The 23671-nt window shown below is 44.7% G+C and overlaps 1 protein-coding gene across 2 annotated transcripts in view; it reads left to right on the top strand.

The window, feature by feature from the left end:
* Positions 1-23671, top strand: part of LOC144762339 (uncharacterized) — a 539245-nt gene that overhangs the window by 187468 nt on the left and 328106 nt on the right. The window lies entirely within an intron of this gene.

The following is a 23671-nucleotide window of genomic DNA, read 5'->3' as shown; positions in this document are numbered from 1 at the left end:
AGAATGTCTTGTGGATACTAGAGAGTATAGTGAATTTGATTCCAGCTTCTGGTGGGAGTGAGTGGAGTACTTCCTCAGGTGGTTGGTCTTGGTCATACTTTGACCTGTCCAATCATATCCTGGTTAGGGAGTTTCTGGGGTGTTAATCCTCTTTTGTGGTTGGCCTGTATAGATCTCAGTGCAGTCATATTAGTCAATCAATCAATCAATCAGGTCATTTGTAGAGCGCACTACTCACCCGTAGGGTCTCAAGGCGCTATTAGTGACCCATAACAAGCCATCTTGTTGGCTTAATCCTATGCGCTGCTGTAGACTTAGATGCGAATGCAAAGAAAGGTTACTCCATTTGTTTTCCCAGTAATGAGACAACACTAAATACAGGTGCCTTCACGTAGAGTTTATATTTGCGTTCCAGGCTGTCATTCACTCTTCTCTTCCTGTGCAGAGCAGGACATTGAATTCTATCCTCTTAAGAAGCAGTGTGTATCCAGATAATGTATGCTTAATTTGTGGAGGGATGATCCCCTCTCGGATCAGGGTGGGACGGGTGAGAGTCTGTGCCATGTTCTGACGTATCTTTTTCTAATCCCATTAAAACCCCCCTATACACCACCAAGCCACATCAGAAACCAGCATTGGCAAGGCCAGTAGGTCTTGTGTTGACTGCCCGAATTTTGGCTTTGCCACTTACTTGTTTTGTTATAATTTTTGTAAAACGTTATTTTTGGGAGATCTGGAGGGCCACCACAAACATTAAAAAAAAGGCAAAAATTAAAAATCTATTTAGATCTCAAGACGCGCATTTCCATAGTAGTTTCTGTCACTGACGGGTACTTCGTTTCATGCTGATGCGCTTCTTGTGAAAGCGGGGAATGCTGTCACTCAGAGTGAAGTCAGCCAATGGCTGAAGTAGGCTGATCCACTGCCCCATGCTGTAATGGGTTAAATTAAAATTTGAATGATACAACAGGCCAATGTTGAAGAATGAGAAACCCCTATATGTAAGTACCTTCTATATATACTTTTAGTAAGTTCAAATGGTCTTTGCTAATGCCAGGCCTGATCCTGCCAGAATACCTGAGCAGGGCCTGTTTCGAATATGGCGCTCAATCCACTCCGTATTGTTTGCAGTTTTCTATGGATCAAAAACGTGTTTGTTGTGCTGCTTGCATCGTGACTGGAGCGCTGCCTTCCTACGCTTATATATTAAATGGAACAATCCATTTTTGTGCCTCGGGGTGGCACTCAATCTGTGCTTTTGTTTTATCAAATACTTAACCACACTGTGAGTGGGTTATCTTGTAAGAAGTGTTTGACGCAGCACGAGGCTCCGTGCAAATAGATCGTAAAACATTTCACAACAAAAATGTTATTATGCCAAAGCAGTTATTTTTATTTTCTTAGAACTCCTCTTCCGTCATGATTGAAAACAGCACCCCTTAAACTGAGAGATGGCACATGACTATGACCTTTTTTTACAGTCTTGCGGTGGGTACTCCGTCTAAACTTGGGGGTAGTCAGTCTGGGGTTTTCCAAGTGCCATCAACTTTGATTACAGACCGGGATTATGTGATTCTGCAATATTTTTGTCATACTATTAGATTTGCCAAATATTGTGTAATCCAATGCATAATTTCCAAATTTCAACAACAAAAATCGTTTCTAGTTCAAACTGATCAAAAGTCACGGTAGAACGCAGCTACGCGCGTTGCTGTGCAATAGGAAGGCTCTTTTCAAAGGTTGGCTGATCCCCTTCCAGTTGCTTATTGCTGAATTTGGGTGTTGAACTAGTACTAATGATGTTAATTAAACCTTTTGCCCAGATAGTGTTGTTTGTAAAAATGCGTAACAAAATTTTTGATGACGGTCGATTTGTGAGCGATTTGCTTGTAATTTGGCAACTGTCTTATCTTGGTTTTGTTATTTCTAGGTTTGAGCAGATGCCAAGGGCTCAGTTGAAGAGGCGATTTCCGACATATTGAAATTTTGGTTTTGATTAAAATTATGATTTCAGCATTATTGGGCAGTTAGATGTTAATTCTGCAGGCCCAAGTGGGCTACGTGGCTATTATTTGACTAAGTAGAGTGAGGACGGCATCCAGATGATTGGAAAAATACATCTTTGCAAGAGCGATAAATCGCAAACGTCAAATGTGAAAAAATTCAAAGCAAAATATTGATCTTGAAATCTCGATTTTGAAATTCAGTCCTAATGTTAGGGTTTTTCAGAGAGCAAATATTTGGCCGTTGGGGTGGATTGAAGAGTACTATGCAATGGATAATAAAAGCAAATTATAAAAGAGCAGGTCCACAGTGCCACTACGCATGACCGAAGGCCCTGCACAGTCGAGTCGGAGGAGGGAGGGGGGGTCAGTGTGCAGATCCTGGCCAAAGGCCAGGCCCTACACCCGAGAACATTCTGCCTTGCCTACAGGGGGTGGGTACATGGCCTGCACCGAAAGTCCACAGTTCATGGCCAAAGTGTGTCCACACTAGGTTCTGTGAATCCATGACTAGGTTCAAACACTGATTAATTGCCAGTTGCTGCCCCAGATCTGGTTGCGAATGGATAAAGACCTTGCACTATGGGTTTGACTAGTGTATGGACTGTGAGCATGAGGTGCCCAAAGCCATGCACACCGACCATTACCCATTGTGCATTACAGAAGTTTGTGTGCCATTGGCTTTGTGGGCTAAGGATTTATATGATCAGGCCATGCACTTGGAGTCTGATACACATAGCTCAAGGCAACAACAACTGAATTTATTCTCCCTTCCTGGCAAAAAGTAGAAATTTGTGTCACTGCATGCACTGTGACTCTACATCTCGAATGACCACCTCCCCTGAGAAACTGATTCACCCACAGTCTGTGAATGTTTGTGAGCGCGAGTTAAGATGGGTGCTACAGAGACAAGGCATCTGATGAAATTGGGTGGATCCAGGTAAATTTTTAACGAGGATGATTACCAGAACAAAACGGAGTGCAAGGAGATTTGAGGAAATAGCTGGCTAATGCCTGTTGCCTACTGGAACAAACCAAATTGTCATGACTGTGATAATGGGTAGAAGTCGAAGGGTGGGAGGGCTGTTTCAAATTAAATGAAATGAAATCGAGAAGGAGATCCTGGTGACGCTTCACACTGTAGTCCTAGTGATAATAGACGTTTGCTAATGGCAAGTTATGCGTGTGGTCTGGGGCTGCAATGTTGATATCCTGGTGTTAGCAGAGGTAAATGTTCCTGTGATCCACTGCCTTACCCAGGATATGCTTTTTGCCCTCCCTGCTGTTGGGACGTCTATGGCAGTGATAGTTGCCACTGATTGCAGTGCAGGATAAAACTGTCCCCAAAGGAACCTGGTACTGAAGGATGAAGATCAATGAGAGATTCCATGGTTTTAAGCAATGGCATCCTCCGAGAGCATCACTCAGACTGTCCATGAAGCGATCTCTGGTGCGGTATTACAGATCTGATAATCCTACAACTCTGCGCCTAGCACCGGGTCCACCAACAATACAGAGTGAGGACTACTTTCTAACAGATGCTCCTTGAATTAACACCAACTATGGATTGAGTGCCAGTAAAGGGTGGGCTACTGGTATTGGTGAGACGGAGTACTGAGCTAAGTTCCAGCTTAGAATATGGAAGCTTCTTTTGATATTGGGATACTCATCAAACCACAACACCTGTGATCCCAACTGGGCAAGCACCAGTGCCTTTGCCCATGTTCATTCTTTCTTCCAAGTGCCACCTGGTGTACCCCGAGTCCTCAATGAAACCAGGGCCATATTTACTTGATGAATAATGTGTCCATCGAGAGTTATCCTGCAGTTGATAGGTCGGAGCCCAATCCGAAATATACCAGAGTGCATGGACAGCTCTCTGCTACAATGGACAAAGGACCAGTCTTCTCTCAACATGTCCAACATGGAAGAAAAGGAATCCTGAGTATATGTGAGACTCCTATCTCAACCTCGTGGGTCTCTCTAGTTCCAGAGCGCGAGTTTCAATCATTGCCAAAAGCTCCTTCTTTAGGGAACAATATACGTTCAGTTCCCTAGAATTTCATTACGTCAAGTATAGTGTACATTTTGTTCAACTTCAAATTAATGAATCTACACTTGTGCAGGCATTTGCTCTCTTCCCACTTTTATCATGTCTGCCTCTCTCACACATTTTTCCCACTGACTAGAGGAGGCCCCCCACCTCTGATATTTGAACTTGTCTCATGGTTGACCTATTCCTGTGGGTGGCAGTAGACTTCAGCTAGCCTATGCCACATTTTTCTGTTCTAGTGTTTTGAGATGTCAATTTACTTGCTGATTGACCGTCATAGTGTTTTCCACAGTAGCTAATTTGTGCGGGTGACTTATGGTGGCAGTCACCTCAACTTGTTTTTAGGGATTCAGACTTTTAATAATCAAACTTTGACTCCCAGCAAGAGAGAAAGAAAGAGAATGATAGAAAAACAGTACCAAGAGGAGAAAGTAGGGATGGAAATGAACATGCAGAAATGGGATAGAGACTGAATATAGGTTAGTGGAAGAAGGAGCACTGAGAGGTAATCAAGACTAGGCAACCTTGGTATTCAGAAACCTCTGCAGTTGACAGCAACTGTACTGGGCTCCTAAGAATACCTTTGGACCCTTCTACTTGTATCTTTACACAGTATACACCGGCCTTCCTCTTCTGTTTATGGTGCTTACAAGTGCTCTGCTTTTCAACCCTTCTTACAACTGTCTTGGGTTCCATACAGCCTGTATCTCTTGTTACTAGCCGATTTCTGAGGGCTACAGAAATTTTGCATGTGGTAATTTTGTATTTGGAATTACCTCGGATGCTTCCACAGACATCCTCTCCAGATCAAACATGGAGCAAATTGCCCCCAGAATACAGCTTTGAACTGTGGATTCACCCATGAAAGTTGATGTGGTAACAGCAAGTTCCCCAGGAATATCCCATCCTGCAAAGGAGCTGCAGCAATTTTGCATCTCAAAATTAATGGCACATGAGGTACCCGTAACTTCAGGCGCTAAGTCACTATGCACTATTGACTGTTCTTGGAACTAGAGCTTGGTAAATGTAGCTCAGTTTTCCTCCATTTTCCTTTAGAGCAGATGAAGAAACTCGTTCACTTACCAGGTAACCGCTTACTTTGTTTGTAATTGCTACAGTGTACTAGCAACAGGTGACATGGAAGTATATGCAGCATAATTTAAGTACTATAGTCCTCCCATGTATAAAGATGCCTGGTGTTTCTGAATTCTTTAAAACCTGCTGTCGGGAGGCTCTCAGTCTATGGTTGCACATCTGGAGACCACTCTGGTTTCTTAGAATTGGGTTGTGTACTCGTTACAAGTCCTCCTGAATAACCCCTTTTTGGGCTTGCGGCAAAGGTTTTTAGGAGTTTAGGGGAGCCTCATCTTTGAGAATGGAGATTCCACTGTGTAACTCCTGATTTCCTGGTGTGGGGGGATGGGGCTGTTCTTAGGTCCCCCACCAGCAACATTCTGAGGAGTTGGAGATTGGGTAACCCAACACCTGTAGCCTATGGCAGGTGACTTTTGCTGCCAATGTGGATCCATTTCAGCTTAAGCATGGGAGAGGTCCATGGGGAGACCTGCCAGTGAGCTCTACTTTCAAGGGTAAGCTGATATACCTGTACTGCCTGAGGGCCCAGGGAACTCTACCAGGTGTGTAACAGACGGGTGCGGCCCGCAACACTTGTTTCTATTCAGGGAAGCTTCCGACAACCCTTATGCTTAGGTTCTTCAGAACTAACCTGGCCTCACCAGGATCCAGGTTAGGATGGTGGCAAACAGGTGTAATGTGATTACATATCCTGGTGCGTTCATTTTAGAACAGTTGGCATTCATGTGTAGTTCAGACATTGTTGTGAAGGCATTTTAACAACCTGAGTTCACGCTGCACTAGTCACTGCGGTTAAAACAATGTTGGCTAGGGAGACTTACTCCCATAATTTAACGACTGTGATGTTCTGTGACCACTGTACTTGGGTGAGCGTTGATCTTTGCCCCCTGGAAAGACTTCAGAATGACTACAGGACTGCTAGACTGATATACTACTTGTACGACGGTACAACAGAGGTAATTACTTTGCATGCCTTTGCCATGCATTTTTCTTAGATTTAAAAAACAACGTATTTGTGGGGGGAGACCCCCCACCCTCTCAACTTACCTTAAATGCGTGGAATTGGCATGCGTTGTAAATGCATATTCGCGGTAAAAATAGGCGGGCTAAAAAATGTGTGGTAAAGGCACAGCAAGGTAAAAACCTTGTTGTAAAGGCTGTTTCCCGATATACTTTGCCCAATTTCTTCCATGGGATAAGGGTAGCCAACCAGTATGTTAAACTGGTGACAACCAAAGCTTATGTGGTAACAGGCTCAAGAAACCAAACCTTCATCCAGTGGGCCACAGGAGACTTGATGGAGAGATGGCAGCAATATTTATTACCAGAATGGAAAACAGGCAGGCGGTTGTAAGGCGAAGGTTATCTGTAGAAGTTTAGCAAAAGATGTTGATCGAAGTAGCAGTGTTGCAAATACTTTTCTAAGATAGCCCAGGGATTGCAAGCAACTGCCTTCCACCAGAAAACCGCGTGACAGTCGAAGGAGCACGGATGCACAGAAAGCTTCAAACTGTGGGGTATTTCTTTTGAGATAAGGTAGGGACCATCAGTCACTTGATCCCTTCCAGGATGAGTCTGGTCGTCTGTATTTTGTGTGCATTTCTGTGTTTATAGGTACATTTGAATTTGTGAGACTTGTTGGTTAGGGTTTTCCCTGCAGCAAAAGAATGTATAAAGGGTTTTGTGCAGTATGCAAGTTGGCATCACAGAAATGCTGTGAGATTGCAATGCTTTTCAGGTACTCCTCTGAAATTTCTGATGTCACTTTGGGGGTGAGCTTCTGCCGTGGACTGGCGAGATTCCGTAGAACCTGAAGAACCATCCTTATACCCCTGGCAGGTGACTGCAGGCCGGAAGTGAGGTTCTTGAGCAAGCACCTGCTCTTAAGTACTCGGCAGCGATGTTGCTGGTAAAAACACATACAAGGGCAGTGTGTACCACCAAAGTTGTTGCCTTAATAATTTTTTTGTGGTGTCTCATATGTTCTGCTGTTGTGGGTTCAACTGGTTTAGTTTTGTGCTTAATCAATGCTACAGTGTCCTATTTCTCTTCGTACCCCTTTTTCTGGCTTTTGTTGAAATGTGGTTGACCCGGAGATGCACAGACCACCGATGCAGGCGGCCGGTGTAAAGTGGTGCCAAGTAGCCCCACAGGATAGTAACACGGGTGAGTTCAGGAGCTGGCCTAAGGCCACCCGACATCAAAAGAGAACGTCATCTGCAATATGCAATTAGCTGACGGATATCCAGTGTGATTTGATTAAATTGGGCCTGCAGTTTCTCTGGGAGGGATCTCATCCCCAGACTTGAAAGAGACAGATAATGAGATCTTGATATCTCTGCAGGGACCTGCGGATGACGTGACCTAGCAATCTATAGTCACAAACAGCTGCTTCATATCTGGACATGGAACGGCCGCATCCTGACCAAATGTCCATGAGCAGGCAGGAACAAGCTCTTCTGATCCACATAATCTAAAAAGACCATTTAGTGCGACTGTAGAGCCGCCGAGGTGGTGGGTGGGAGGTATGGAGCAGATGTTGCTGGCCTGTGTCTTAATATCGACAGGATAAAGGTAATATGCCTAGTAGGTCTTAATTATTTATTTTTCCGTTGTATATAGCAGAAACCTGTCCCGAGGGCATTAGAGTGCTTTGCATGGCCACCAAATTGTTGTAGATATTAGTCTCATAGAGATTGGGTGATTTTCCCAGAATCACAGGACGGTGAGCAGAGGCTGGGATTCGAACTTCGTCACTCAATTCCAAAGTCTGCAACTCTAGTCCCCAGGCCATGTCTACTTGATTCTTTCATGTAATCGTTGATTCTATTTAAGATGTCTGGATACCCTAGAAAATAAGCGAAAGGTCAAATACATCAAAGTAGCACTGGGAAACGGGCAAATATATTAATATAGCAATGATAAACGAGAGACTGGACAAATAAATTACTCTAGTACAGTTGAACTCGCGAATGGTCAAGTCCGTTCCTGTCGCACCTTCAAAGTACCAAGGAATTCAGAATCACAGATTGTCAAAAATGGTCACATCATTAATATAGCAAAGCTGAACTCCCAAATGGCCAAACACATTACTGTAGCACCAGCGAGCTTGCAAATGGTCAAATACATTATAAGCGCACTGACAAGCTTGCAAATGGCCGAATCTATCACTATAGCACTCGTATTTTCGCAAATGGTCAAATATATTACTACAGTGGTTTTCTTGCAAAAAAAGTGAAAGCATAGCAAAGCCATTATGTCTCAAAAGGCGAAACCTATTGCCTTTGCCAAAGCTTTAATGTTGGAGAAAAGGTTTGAACATGGCTATCGACAACTATTTTATCATATTTTTTCATCATAAAATTACATTATGTACAGTGTGCTGACCAAATGGGCGATGAGTGGCAGGTCATTCTCCTTATGTGGACCCTCACATAATTCCTTCACTGCCAGAGGAGCAAGATCACTAGTTTTGTGGACTGAGACTTTTGAAAGTGCACAGAAACGTGAACTGGTAATGTTGATAAATGCATACAATAATGAAGAATATCATAAGCTGATAGGGTGGGGTAAGTGGCATCATGCGCACTTTAACCTCTCATATTCCCAAGATGACATCCTAGGATTAAACCCTTCTCCTACCATTACCTCCTCAACAACCTTCTATTTGCAGCGGAGGGGAAGATGTTGAAACTATAAGACGTGAACCTGCCCCTTAGGATTCTGTTTACTTTCTGCAACTGTCACTGATTACTAACCAGCGGTAACCGTGCTTAATTTGTGCCTGCAGTTGCAGGTGATGGGCACTGGTACTTGTTTTTGTGGACTGGGATTTATTTTTTATCAGACTTTGACCTAGAGTAAGAGAAAAGCAGAAGAGAAAGGAAGAAGAGAAAGAAGAAATCGAGGCAAAGTTAGAAAGCAGGGATAAAAAAAACCTGACCTGCAAGATTGAGTTGACCGGACAGGAAGGGTAGTGTGATGGAAGAAAGAGACACTAGGTGGAATCAAGACTAGGCTGCCTTGAGGTGTGGCGGAAGTCCTAAGGAACTGATGTAGCAGCTCCTGCGCTTGTTTTAAAAAAAATGTTTTATTGTACAAACCGAGCACTGTTTCCCGAAGTGGTGCCGAGCCAATACTAGCATCAGGCTCTAGAATAAATGAAACTCTATTAAGATTCCCAGTCTTACCTCATTCCACCCCGACAGCTCTGCAGAAAACTTCAGCACTGCTGGATTCCGACCAACAAGGAGAACCTTTCCCTTTAACCACAGGCAACTTAAACTCTACCCACTATTCATCCATTGATACATTTTCTAGATTTTTCCCCAGAACATGGCCGTAAATAGGCATTCAATACCACGCTTTCGTTCTATTATTATTTACAAAGCCACCTTTGACTCTTTAGCTCACTAAACTAAAAGAAAGAGCCTAATTTGAGTTTCGAAGATGACTTTCTCCTGCATATCTCTTCTGAACAATAGTGCTAGGGTTCAGTAAAATAGCTGCATCTGCTATTGTCATCTGAGCAGGCAGGCAGGCAGGCAGGCAGGTGAGAAGCCCACTGAGTGAAGGCTAAATGTGCCTCACTGTAGCCTTCAGCAAAGGAAGGTGATACAATTCTGTATGGCTGGCTCGTGTATTGAGTCTCTGGTATAAAGGTCATCTCTATATATCACACTACTTAAATATTACATCAACTCATTGTTTAACCTTTCAGAATAAATAATTAGCAGAAAAGGTCTTGGCCCTTCCCACTTCCTTACATTCTGCGGAATACTGCCTTTTATTTATAAACAGCTAACAAGAAGTGAAGTTATCAGCTTCCATAAAAATGTGTTGATTATTTAAATAGTCAAAAGAACAGAGAATTTGATTCATAAGAAACAAGAATATTAAAGTAGACTGGATTCTAGCACTGCAATGAATAATGACATGGAAAAATGTACTTTGTATGTTTTTAACATTTTTATCTAAATAACCAGCATATAGAATGCAAGAATGGGGTACCTAATGGGGAAAAGGCACAAACATAGCACTCCGAGGCATCAAGTAACCAGTATTACTAGTGAAACTCCACCCATTGCGTTTCTCTTTGTTTTGTCGCATGCCATTGGTGAAATCTGGCATTGCTCTTCTTATCTCGCACATTGTTGGCTGGTGGTCCGATACTTCACTTCTGTTTTTGGAGGAAGCAGCATCGACCAGCTACAGTTAACTTATGCTGCAGGGCGGTATCTTTTAATGTAGGGGCTACTTAGTATTTTTTTTGCCTTGGGCCCCTCGCTCCTTTTTTTTTGTTGCCTTGGGCCCCTCGCTCCTTGTTTATTATACTAGCGTATGTGCCTTGGTGAGACTTGAATTTCGGCTGCGGGTGCCTCATAGTAATGAGATCACGGGCTGATGTTACATTTGAATGATGCAGAGAGGATCAGCTTCTACTGGCCTGGGGTGAGATATGGAGCACAGGCTGCTGCCCCCGGGGTCTGCCATTGAAAGGTGAATAGTGGCACAGGGCGGTGCTTGTTTTCTTTCTTTCCTGTTGTGGCAGCTTAAAGGTATCGTAAGCCCGAGCACGCATCTCCACAGTACGTAGCAGATGAATGTTGTCACCCTTACAGAGCGCGCGCACTGTGCAAGGCAGCCACGAAAAGTGAATTAATTTGCCTTAAATTACAGCGGTTCTCGGTCTCACAACGTGAATTAAGATACTTTTACCTTCCTCCTTGCATTCCTTCCAGGGCACAAGTCCTAGAAAAAGAAGTGGGGGGGGGACGCTGACGTCACGACAGGAAGTGACGTCAGGAAAGGTTGGTTGTACCATCATTCAATGCCTCCCCTTGCTTACCCCTTAGATGCGATTGCATCAGAGCAGCGAGCGCGTGAGCAGCGTTCTGAATGGGCTCCGATCTCGCCACCGAGAGGCCAAAGAGTGAATATGTGGCTCCATTTGCTCCAGTTATTGAGCTCCTGGTAAAATAAGGGGGGGACGCCGTCCACCCGCGTGGTAGCCCCGACTCGAGCCCTGATTCCATCTCAAGTTTCACAGCTCTCCCCGCCATAACAGGCCTCCGGGTGGCAACAGACCATAGTGATTCCCAGAATAAAACGGGAATTAAAGTCCTCTCTTCTACTTATCTTATGAAGGGAAGTGCACACAGAGGAGCTCATCAATGTCTATTGATGCCCACTCCAGCTCTATGCCAAGTGAGACCGCTATATTACAGGGAAAATGTCTGCCTGCATCCAACACAGACGGGTTTCCGATCCCACCAAGGCACTGAAACCGCTCAGGTGGTCCTAATTGAGGAAGCGAGAAAAATTATGGATGTAGGAGGAGTAGTAGCGATAATCCTCCTAGACCTCAGTGCGGCCTTTGATACCGTCAACCACCAACTTGTTATTTCCAGGTGCCAAGGTTTGGGGGGGACAGGGACCGCATTGAGGTGGTTAACATCCTTCCTGGAAAATCGGTCATTCCAGGTGTTCGAAGATGATACAACTTCCAAGGTCATGCCATTGAATTGCGGAGTGCCACAGGGCTCTTCACTAAGCCCTACCCTTTTTAATATGTATATGCACCCCTTGGCAACAATTGTAGAATCATTTGGCATACAAATAGTGACGTACGCCGATGATACCCAACTAATTGTATCCCTTAATCAATTAGGAGAAGGCGTAAATAATTTCCCTAGGTGCCTTGAGGAAGTTTCAGCCTGGATGAAATGCTCCTTCTTACAATTGAACGGAGAAAAAACTGACATCATGATACTGGGCAAAACTCTGCAATCTAGCACAATGATTAGATGGCCCAACTGTATGGGAAATTTGCCCACACCTAAAGACCACATAAAGAGTCTAGGGGTTTGGCTTGATGACAAACTTAACATGAAGATTCAGGCAAAGAAAGTTGCAGGGTGCTGCTTTGGAGTGCTAAGAATGGTGAGGAAAATTATCCCCCTTTTACCATTCCATGCAAAGAAGTTGCTTCTCCAGGCCCTGATAATGTCACGCCTGGACTACGCAAATGCGCTTTATCTTGGAACACCTCAGTCCATGATAAACATTCTTCAGAAAGTACAGAACTGTGCCGCAGGTATGCTTCTTCATATTCCTCGGAGCGAATCAGCAAGAGGTGCATTACATTATCTTCACTGGTTTAACAATTGCTGAGAGAGTTCAGTTTAAATCTCAATGCATTACTCACAAAATCCTGACTTCCAATGGGCCGCCAATACTTCAGCTGATGGTCTCCCCATACTGTCCTAAAAGAGCTCTCCGCTCCGGAAGTAAACGCATGGCTATGGTACCAAAAATCAAAAAGGCCAGGAGTGGAGGTCGACGTTTTTCAAATGTTGCCTCCAAAAAATGGAATGAGCTTCCAGAATATATTCGTCTGGAAGAAGATCATCTCTCCTTTCGAAAAATGCTGAAGACCCACTTATTCCCAGCCAGATAATCAGCTCATATCTGTTTGCTCTCATCCTAGCGCTGGGAGGCCTTCGGGTAGCCATGCGCTTTACAAATGTCTTTTTCATTTCATTTCAAAAGCCTTATCCTCATGCACACAGGGCTATGCTGTGCAGCGAGGTCACAGCGTGACGAGCAGAGGCAGCATTGAATTCTTGCACATGAGATGGGGAGCTTGCTTACATGGGTATAATTCCATTTGCGGTGTCCACCTCTTCCTAAAGTATTTAATTATTGTGTGTTTCAGCATGCGCTCTTACAGGAGTAAGGGAATTGCTTCAGTTTATGATTTCTGCCCCTGCTCTCCCATTGTTTTGCGCGTTCCGGCGCCAATAGGGTTAATTTTTCAATCGGTATTGGCAGAGTAATTTAAAATAGTTTTTTTCCTTAACAATTGCGTCTTTCAAGTTTAAAAATATGATCTGCATGAAATAGTTCCAAAAAATGAGAAACATACAAAGAATAGAAAGCAATGAAAAGCAGCTTTTGTTATTTAAAGCCTTTTTATTGAGAGTGCATTCTTAATTTTCTTTTAGACTCTATTTTCAAGAGGTCCAATGAAAATGCCTCTCTTCCGTTTACGATAAAGTATGCAGGATTCCGTTTCACCGTTGTCCTTCATCTGTCTCTCCGATTTGGCACATGCACTTACCCGCCAGCAGAGCATTTCTGGTTGGAGTCCTGCGTTTGTCCAAGCGCTGCTTTTCAAATAATGCTTATGACATAGACCAGGTGAGGGGTGCACTGGGCAAGGTGGGATGGGGGGAACCAATGCAGGAGGCCATTAACTAGTATAAAATTAGATTCACATGTTTTGGTACTTTCTTTATTTGGTAGCGAAGTCGTGCATGGTGGGTCTTTTGGTCCAACTTACTGTGCTTCTTGTTGGTGGCTTATCAATCAAAAAATTGGCTCGGTGGCTTGACATCGAGAGTAAAATGAGAAGTTGTGTGCTTGCGCAGACTAACCCTTACTGCGACCACTGTGTTGCTCTCATGTTGCATGAGCATAACTTGTTAAACATTTTTATGCTGCCTGGGATTTTGAATGTGATATACCACTCTAAACATGACTCATGTCATTTAGGAAGTGTTGTTTTTACTTAGTTTCGATACATTGTGCATAAAAAACTTTTTCAAGGGAAAATAGCTGTGCAGGTGAAATTGCTGTTTCCGAGAAGGAATTGACTTGCAGCAGCCAGGATGGGTGTGTCGAATGAATGTGATTAGCTCTCTGTGAAATGAGGCTGCGGTCGTGTCTCCAACTGGACAGATGTGTAGGTCAGTGCGCTCTCTGTGTTCTGCTGCCCGGCAGGCAGCAGCTGTGGTTGCCAGTCTGGTTAGGTATTAATCCACCCATCTTTCTGTGCCTGTTGACCATCCTTGCATTTTATGTCCTCTCCCAACTCTGTGTTTTTAGGTTTCGCCTGGCGTTCACTGCGCAAGCAGTGTCGCGCAGGTGAAATTTTATGTTTTGCAGTAAGGGGCTTTCACCCGCCTCTCTCTTCCGTTGGCTAGGCCCATAAATGGAGGCTAGCCATTGGAAGAGAGATCTGTCAGTAATGATCGGAGCAGATTCGTGGGCGTTCCGGTTATTTTTTTCTCGGTCCGCCCCTTTGCGAACGTCATGCAGCGGTGGGTGTTGTCTTATTTTTTTTTCCGGGGATGTTTGCGGCCGCCATTTGTTTCTAGGAGCTGGGGCGGGTGGGTGGTTTCACGTATTGGCTTGTTTCTTTTACTTTGAAACAAGCTTGTTTCAGTTTTGGCCGAGGCCATTTCTCCCCGTCCCTTCCACCCCCCTCCCAGTCCGATGCCTTCTCGCTCGTCCGCTGCCCCCCCCCGGCCCCCTCCTGTCTTCAAATGCTCCTTTCTTCAACAAACTCGTCAGGAACCTCCTGCAGCCTCTCCCTGCCCTGCCAGTGCCGAGGACACACAGCTGCTGCCCTCCAGCCCCACCCGACTGCTCAAAATGTGTGTCTAAAGTGAGCAGACATTAGGTGCAATGTAGTTTGTGCCTGGCTTGAAAGTTCCGCGTTTAAAGATCCCGTTAACTCTGTTACGGACCTGTGATGCCGTCTCACTGTACACCGTGGAAAGGTCCAGCCAGCCACAGCATTTACGGCATGCTACATTCTAACTTCATGCGATTCTGGGCAAATCACTTAATCTTCGTGCTAAAATAAAATATGAATGAATTTGGCATTGCATAATGTAACTAACTGGTGCTCGTGCTAAACTTTATGTAAAACTTACAAAATAAGTAATCAAATCACGCATTTGTCGCTAGGTACTTTGTGTTGTTAGGATGTTAAGGTCGCACGACTATGGAACGTCGCTTTTCTATAAAGTTTTTAATTCTCTCATTTAAACCTCACAAGCCTTTACCAATTTTCTTTCCTATTTCGTGCAACGTGAGTACAGTTAAAAGCACCCTCGGTGATCCCTTGAGCTCGGTTAATGCCATATGATCATATTTATGGAAAAGCTTTGAAGCCCGCTTTTCACTAGGCCTCTCACATTGCAACGTCACCCACATTCATTCAGTCAGCCGCGCACTGACATGCGTGAAGCGCCTGGCTTACAGAACACAAAGCGCGGTTTGTACGGGAGAACGCCCGGTATGTGGCTCGGGCCGCCTCTGCTTGTTGTCATGCGCGTGCATTGTTTACCAGTCCTGCTCGAGCGAAGGCCCGGGACGCGTGTGAGCCGCGAGCACACCACGTTCAAGGCACAACAGCTGGCTTGTACTTTACTTCCCCCGCCGGCCGGGGAACACAATCTCTCTAACGTTATTAGTCATATGAGCCGCACCGTGCATGTGCTCGCAGCTGAAAGGAACGCGCAAACAACCGCAGAACATTTACACTGAGTCACCCTATATCAGTTTACAAATGGCTGTTTATCTCTCACCTCCGAATAACTCATTTATCAGGCATGGTATTACGTGCCCTAGCGCAAATCAGCGTGAGACTTCAGAGGCGGCAATCTAGCTCAGGAGCTGCATGTAGGCTTTCTGCTGTGCACGGTACCTCTGCACGCACATTCAGTCATTCACGTGTACTGAGGGCCCCCACGGAGTTAATGAGCTCCCGCTGTCTAGCTGAATGCACTGGTAGGAGTTTTTGTCCATCTTAGGGAGAATGACTGTGAAGATTCGGAATTACTAGGTCCTTTTCTGCACGTTTATTTCAGGGCCTTTTTCTGCTCCTGCTTACCACTGGCTGGTACCTGGTAAATAGGAGAGGGGGGCTGTAGGTGGTCAGGGCTGGGGCAGGATGTGAGCACAAATGGGAGGGACATTTGATGCTTTCCCTCTTGTGGTGTTGTTGGGAGTCAAGTGGGAGATGAGCTGTGCTCATATCAACAGCCCAGGTGTGGAAAAGGCATGTGATTTTACCAGGTGGGTTTCTGTACCTGGCACATTTGGACCCAGTGTTCCTGCACCCGGTACTCTAGAATCTGAAAACACCAGCCACCCATTGCCACAATCCCTTTGGCTCCTTACCACCCTCCCACCTGAGAATAACACTCCGCCCAACATGCAATCATACCTGGACTAGTAAAAGCGGCGGAAGCCGGGAGGTTGCTGTGCTATTGTGCTTAGATTTATTTTTATTTTTTCCACGTTTTAACCTGCTGCACTATTTAGCTTTTAAACATTGCCTTGTATCTTTGCTTGACTACGAAGCTTTTAAAAATTGTATTCTTATTTGATGTGATCTCCTCGCTTGACGAAAAAGTGGTCTTTATTGCCCCCTGCTTGACTTAATAAGCGCTACCTCCGATCCTATCGACTCTCCCCCGCACTTCTTCGCCACCCGGACCAGCATCAGCCGACTTTGGCGCTGAGATAGCTGTGTGGCGGGCTGAATAATCTTAGCGGCCATCTTAGTTTGGGGAAGCGTTCACACGCACTGTATTGGCCAGTATAAAAAGGGCTCCCTAGGCCAGGTTTTCAACCTTGCTGTGTGTTCAATTCCCTCCTGAGGCGGAAGCCGGGAGGTTGCTGTGCTATTGTGCTTAGATTTATTTTTATTTTTTCCACGTTTTAACCTGCTGCACTATTTAGCTTTTAAACATTGCCTTGTATCTTTGCTTGACTAGGAAGCTTTTAAAAATTGTATTCTTATTTGATGTGATCTCCTCGCTTGACTAAAAAGTGGTCTATATTTTCCCCTCGCCCCCTGCTTGACTTAATAAGCGCTACCTCCGATCCTATCGACTCTCCCCCGCACTTCTTCGCCACCCGGACCAGCATCAGCCGACTCTGGCGCTGAGATAGCTGTGTCCCAAGCGGGCTGAATAATCTTAGCAGCCATCTTAGTTTGGGGAAGCGTTCGCACGCACTCGATTGGCCAGTATAAAAAGGGAAGGGCATGCCTCCGCGCAGCGGAAGCACCGGATCTGCGCCGGAGTCGTGCCAGAGTCCTGCCCGTCTGCGCCCGTCCGCGACCAGGACTCGGTCTTTCTACATGTCGCGGCCTTCCACCCGTCATTGCTTATGACAGGGACATGCTTATGAATCTTAAACCCAATTACTGCACTTCTATGCTAATCTCTCCCTGCGACCTTACTTTCCATCTGCCATTTACATCATGCAGCCTGGGACAGGTCGAAGACCACACTAGGAAACAATTTCCCATATCACAGACCCCTGCCCGCATCCCCCGCTAGTAAACACATATCTATAAAAACGGGCCTGATCAACTGTCGATCACTAGTGAAACACTCTCTGGATATTGTCCAAACCTTAGACAACAAGTGGGATCTCCTCTTTCTAACCGAGACCTGGTTAGGGGACAAAACCAACCCTGCCCTATGCCTGGCCGTACCGCCAGGCTACAACATACTGTGTGCTAACAGACAGAGTCAACGCTCGGGAGCAGGAGTAGCCATTATATATAGATCTCAGTGGACTATCTCCTCCTTCCCTTACACACAAATAGAACGCAGTGAAGCACTTCCATTCTGCGTCAAAATGGCGGCCAATCTCACATGCTCTGGCCTTCTGGTCTACCGCCCCCCCAAATCCAAAACATCCTATCTCCCGGCCTTCCTAGACTATGTTCTGCAGGCAACATCGCGTTACGCAAACTTTACCCTGAATGGGGACTTTAATCGCCATGTTGATAACTCCTCTGACCCCACCATTTTTAATTTCCTTTCAACTTTATCGGACGGCGGGTTAAACCAGCTAACCACCAGTCCAACACACAAGGCTGGACATACCCTGGACCTGATCTGTTCCAACCTGGATGATATCTCCATAAGTGAACCTCTCCCGGTGATCTGGTCCGATCACTTCTTTATTCCTTTTTTCATTTCCCTGCATTATCAAGACCGACCCAGACTTCCGGCCAAAACATTAGGTCGAAACTGGAGCAAGATTTCTCTTGATAGCTTAGCTGCACACCTCACCCCACTCACCCCCCCCTGAAGCAGCCTCTGATTTGGATACCAGACTGACCAACTTCAATGGCTGGATTTCTTCCGCCATTGATCATCTCGCACCTATCAGGCCTATTAAAACCTTCCGTGCTGCCCCCTCTGCCCCCTGGTACTCTGATGAGCTCCGTAAGTGCAAATCGGCATGTAAACTCCTGGAGAGACGCTGGAGACAGTCATACTCCCCAGACCTTAAGCTCGATTACAAATCTGCCCTTAAAGATTACAGGAAAAAGATAATTGAGCATAAAAGAATCTATCTGGAGGAGAAAATAAATCGAGCACAGGGATCGTCCAGGGAAATATTTAATACAGCCAGAACTTTCACAGACCCACTAGCCCTCAAACGACCACCTCTGGTGTCTCAGACACTCTGCAATCGACCTATCTGATTTTTTCTAGGACAAAATCGCCACCATATACGACTCCTTTCCCTGCAATACCAGCTCAGACAGTCATGAAATTAGCACAGTCCCGACAGAATCTGACCATATCTTCTCTAATTTTGAAGAGATTACCGTAGACCACTCTTTGGAAGAACTATTAAAATGCAGATCTGGTTCCCCTACGGATCCCTGGCCAGCCAAACAATACAAATCCCTTGCCCCTCTCCTCAATCCCGTCTTGAACGGTATATGGAATGACTCTCTGCGGACAGGTATCTTTCCAGACTCCTGGAAGCACGCCCTACTAGTCCCCATACTTAAGAAACCCAATGCCGACCCCAATGAACCTGCCAACTACAGGCCCATCTCCTTACTACCAGCTCCTGCTAAAGTACTTGAAAAGCTTGTACAGCAGCAATTCGCTCGCTTCTTTGAAGCACATGGTGCTTTTCATGACTCACAACACGGTTTCAGACCGGGATACAGTACCGAGTCAGCACTGATACACAACACGGTTTCAGACCGGGATACAGTACCGAGTCACCACTGATAGAGATGGCTGATGCCGTACGATGGAAGATGGACGAGGGATCAAGAGCGGTGTTGGTGCTGCTTGACTTGTCGGCAGCATTCGACACCGTCTCTCACCCCCTCCTTCTCGACCGCCTTCGGTCAAAAGGCATCCAAGGCAAGGGACCTGAAATGAATTGCATCCTTCCTGTCCAATCGGACGCAGGCAGTGTTCACTCCTCCCTACACCTCGGACAGTCGACCGCTTAGGTGGGGAGTCCCCCAGGGCTCCTCACTGAGCCCTCTTCTGTTCAATGTTTATTTTTCACCTTTAGCTGAAATCATTGCCCAATCGGGAATAAAGGCAACATCCTACGTGTATGATATTCAACTCTTGTTCTCCTTTGACAGCCCCATTCAATCCACCTTTGACCCACTAAACAATTGCCTCCGCAACATAGCCCAATGGATGGACAACAACTTCCTCCGGCTTAATGCCGGGAAAACTGAGGTATTTTTTTTTTACCAACCCTCCCCACTGGACTCCAATCTCTGGTGGCCCCTTGATCTGAGTGCCCCCCCCCTCCCCAGCCAAAAGAATCAGTAAGAAATTTAGGGGTCAGATTGGATTCTAATCTTTCATTTCATCTACAAGTCCAGACGGTATCAGCTGCCTGTTTCTCCAAAATCAGGATGGTGAAAAAATTCATCAACTTCCTACCTTGTAATACCAGGAAGACCATTGTTCAGGCACTGATCACCTCCCATCTAGATTATGCCAACGGCCTGTACATTGGACTGACTTCTGGTCTCTACCACCGACTCCAGACAGTCCAGAATGCTGCAGTACGGTTGGTCGGTGGCATTTCCTTTCACAAGCACATCTCGCCACACCGCCGTAAACTACACTGGCTGCCTATACAAAGAAGGGCAGAATTCAAAGCGCTTATTCTGGCCCATCGCGCAGTTAGGGGAAAGGGCTCTACCTACCTCTCTGCCTGCCTCTGCCCCTACAGTAATGCCAGACTTCTCCGCTCTTCCTCAAAAATCTCCTCACCACTCCCAGATTCAAAAAAGCACGCTCCGGTGGCAAGACCTTCCAAGTGTGTGCTTCTGCCCCCTGGAACAAGCTACCCATTTCCATCAGGATGATACAGGAAGAGCTCCCCTTTCGAAAAGCTTTAAAAACCTTCCTCTTTTGCTAGCTCCTTCTAAAAATCTGGTCCAGTATATGTACACACAGGAGTGCCGTGTGGCTCATTGGCAGCAGACTGACGTTGAATTCAAACTAAACTGCTTTTGTAGATCAGCAACTCCCATCACATAACCATCACAACAGTTAACTTTTACTGACCCCTTATTTCCTATCCGGTCTGCAGACATTTATAGCAGCTACACTGAAAAAACAAGCATTTGCAATGCAATTGGTCTCACATTTACGAGAGTTTGAGCTATGGCATTGTAAATGACAATCCTTTTTATTTGTGTTTTGAAAACTTGCAGGCAGTGCGTAATCAAACACTCTGTACTTATAGTTATTGCTTAAGAGAAGCAGGACTGGCAGTATCTGTGCTCGTTTTACTGACAACCTTGCTTCTCGTACTCAAGGACTATAAGTACAAAGTGTTGGTTTACACAACCTTGCAGGTTTTCAAAACACATAAATAAAAGGCATGTTCATTTACAATGCCAATAGCTCAAACTCCAGCAAATGCGAGACCTAATGCATTGCAAATGCTTGCTCTTGTTGACTTGCTGTCCTTTTACGACATTCAAATCACTGCCCGTTTCAAATTTCTTTCATTGAATTTACTTTGGGGCACTCATTACTTCTGATTCCTCGTGCAAATCTTTTAGATTGTTCAATCCCCTTTTCAGTAACTATTGTGGGACTTCACTGTATCTCTTTCACCCAAAGTCTTGCTTGCTCTTTTTTACTTTTAGTTTTTATTAAGATCTGGTCTCTTAATATTTGATCATTACATTGTCTCAAATTAACAATTCACTGTAAGAACTCTTAAGGAAGAAACATGCTTTTCAATTGTTTCATCATCTTGCTAAGACCTAGAATAAGATTTGAATCATTGAATGCCAACATTGACATGTCAGAGCAGCAGTGTGATTGACATGGGGTGCAGTACTTGTCTGACTAGTGTTGCCCAAAGACAATGTCTCCTGGAATGTTAATTGGGATTGTTGGTGCTGACTTCATTATAAACAGTGGCTTTGATGTTGCAGTTCTACTCTTCATGTATACCGTGGTCTGGATTTCTTTCCTCGTCGGCACATTGTCTGAAGCCACCTCCATATTGTCGTTCCACCCTGCAATGGGTCTGCAGTTACGTGTAAATGAAGATAGCCTGGAATCGCGAAAGGCACAATTCTAGGCTATCTTCATTTACATGCAGCAGTTAATGCCCATAAAGTGTGAGGACGATACTACAGAGTGACATGGGGCAGGGGGGTCAGTGAGTGTGAAGTTAGGTCAAAGAAAAAAACCTCAGCATTTTATTGTTTTTTTGTTCACCTTTGTATAACTACATATAAAAATATGCACACACTTCAAATGAAAAATAAATGCAAGCTAAACTGATCAAAGGGAAATATCATATTTTACCTGATGAAACCTCAGTTGGCTAATGTGATCACTGCAGATGTCTTCATGTTTGAATAGAGAATCACATAATTAAATCCTGATTGGTGCAATGAGGAATAGAGACTTGTTTATAGTGCTATGATGTCCCAGTCTGTGACAGAAAGCACTGTAAATGTCATTATTTTAAAATTGTATTACACTGTATGAAGCAGGCTGCTGCAAAATACTGGTTAAGAAAAACCAAGTGCTTTAAAAATGCACATTTTAGTGATAAGCATTCAGGATATATCTGGTGTAAATATTTTATGTGTGTCCATTAAAAAGGTGCACTCCTTTTAACAGACACCTGTATTACCTCTCAAAAAGAGTAAATGTGTGTCACCATGAAGCTGAGTGACTCCTGTTAATTAAAAGCTACATTGGCTCAAAAGCAGTCTTTATATTTGGTGATTAACCATTCCACACATTTACATTTCTTTCAGGTAGTAGGCGCCTTGGTGAGTAGGCATGTTTCTTCATTTGTTCTCTACTATCTGTTTCACAGCATATAAGCTCACCCTTCTGTGAGTGGCACTGAACCCCAGTCATGGCAGTCTTACTATGAAAAAGAGCATGTGATGCATTTTCCTTGCTAGTATTATGGCATAGGTCACAAAATGACAAAAAAGCCTACTTTGGGCATCTGGCCTAGAAATAATTGCCCTTTTGAGTGTGCAGAGTAGACAGCCTGCTTTACAGAGCTGTAGGTGTCATTGGCGCTGCAGTTGCTGGAATACTTGCCGTGGAGTGCTTCTTTGAGTCTTGAAGCCCAAGGAAGGGGAAAAGTGAAGTAGAGGAGACACCTTGATCTGGCTATCAGTGAGATGAGAGGGATGCTGAGTGATGGGTGGGATTGGGATGATGAGAGATGGGAGCCCATGTTGTTAGCCAACGTCAAGGGCGGCAGCAAGTAAGTACCTATCATTAGGGAAACAGTTGCTTTGACACTTTTTCCCTGTGGCCCACTGATTCATAGTTCTGAATGGTTTACAATAAAAAGTGGGCATAGGGGCTTATTTTCTTTGTTAGCATTAGGGCAGATGACACCCTTGGTGCAAAAAAGAGGGGCAGCATTCAGTAACTTCTTTTCTTTCAGAAAGAGACAGGACTTGTTTCGAGATTGAAGTGATAGTCGGACATGGTGAGGAAGAAAAGGGGATAGCCTGCTACTCAGGACTACACCAATCATTAGTGCAGCAAGTGGAGTGCATTGGAGCTCCCGGCACCCCAATTATGGGCAGTAGTGTTTTTGGTAAATTCTGTTCTTATTTGATGCTGTTGTTGCATTTTTTTATAAGTCTCACATTTAGTGTGGATTACAGCGACAGAAAAGCATCCCTGAAATATTCTCATGATCCCCGCCCCCTGTGATCATCCCTCCCCTCCCACTCCCCAAATCCTTGTCATAAAGTTTTGAAAAAGGGGGGGCCTAACTTCAGAACATTTTGCTTAGGGGGGCTCAGAGTAATACAATTTGAAGACCTCTAGCCTAAGCTGTACCATACCCAACACACAATAGAAAGCTCCTCAGGAGATACCAATGTGACTTTCATGTACTTTATGTACTTTTCTCCAAATTACCGGTTGTGCAGAACACGGCTGCCCGCCTTGTCTGCATCCTTCGAACTCTGTCTCCTTCTGAACCGTTTTTACATTCCCTTCATTGGCTTCCTTTAAAAAAGCATGCTCTTTTCAAACTTCTTTGTTTGGTTTTCACATCTTTGCATGGTAATGGTCTATGCTATCCCAAAAACAAGCTTCAGCCATATATCCCGGCTCACTAGCTTAGATATTGCGAATTATTACTGTTCCATTCTAGATTTATTTGTACAGCTGCTCTTTTATTTTCTTGGCCCCCGAACACTGGAACCAGTTACCCTTACAGCTACGTTCTTGTTTGGACCTACCTACATTTAAGAAATCTCTGAAAACATGGTTGTTTAATCTTTAATGTTATCATCAAACTGTGACCAGTGTGGGCAGATAAAGCGCCGAGATCCCTTCACGGATGATTCGTGAACTCGATAAATCTATGTAATAAAAAATAATATTTCAAACATCAGATGGTTTGTATT

The sequence above is a fragment of the Lissotriton helveticus genome, chromosome 6 (assembly GCF_964261635.1).
Source record: "Lissotriton helveticus chromosome 6, aLisHel1.1, whole genome shotgun sequence".
Taxonomy (NCBI): domain Eukaryota; kingdom Metazoa; phylum Chordata; class Amphibia; order Caudata; family Salamandridae; genus Lissotriton; species Lissotriton helveticus.
Note: the sequence above shows the minus strand (reverse complement) of the source record. Positions and strands in the feature narration are given on the sequence as shown.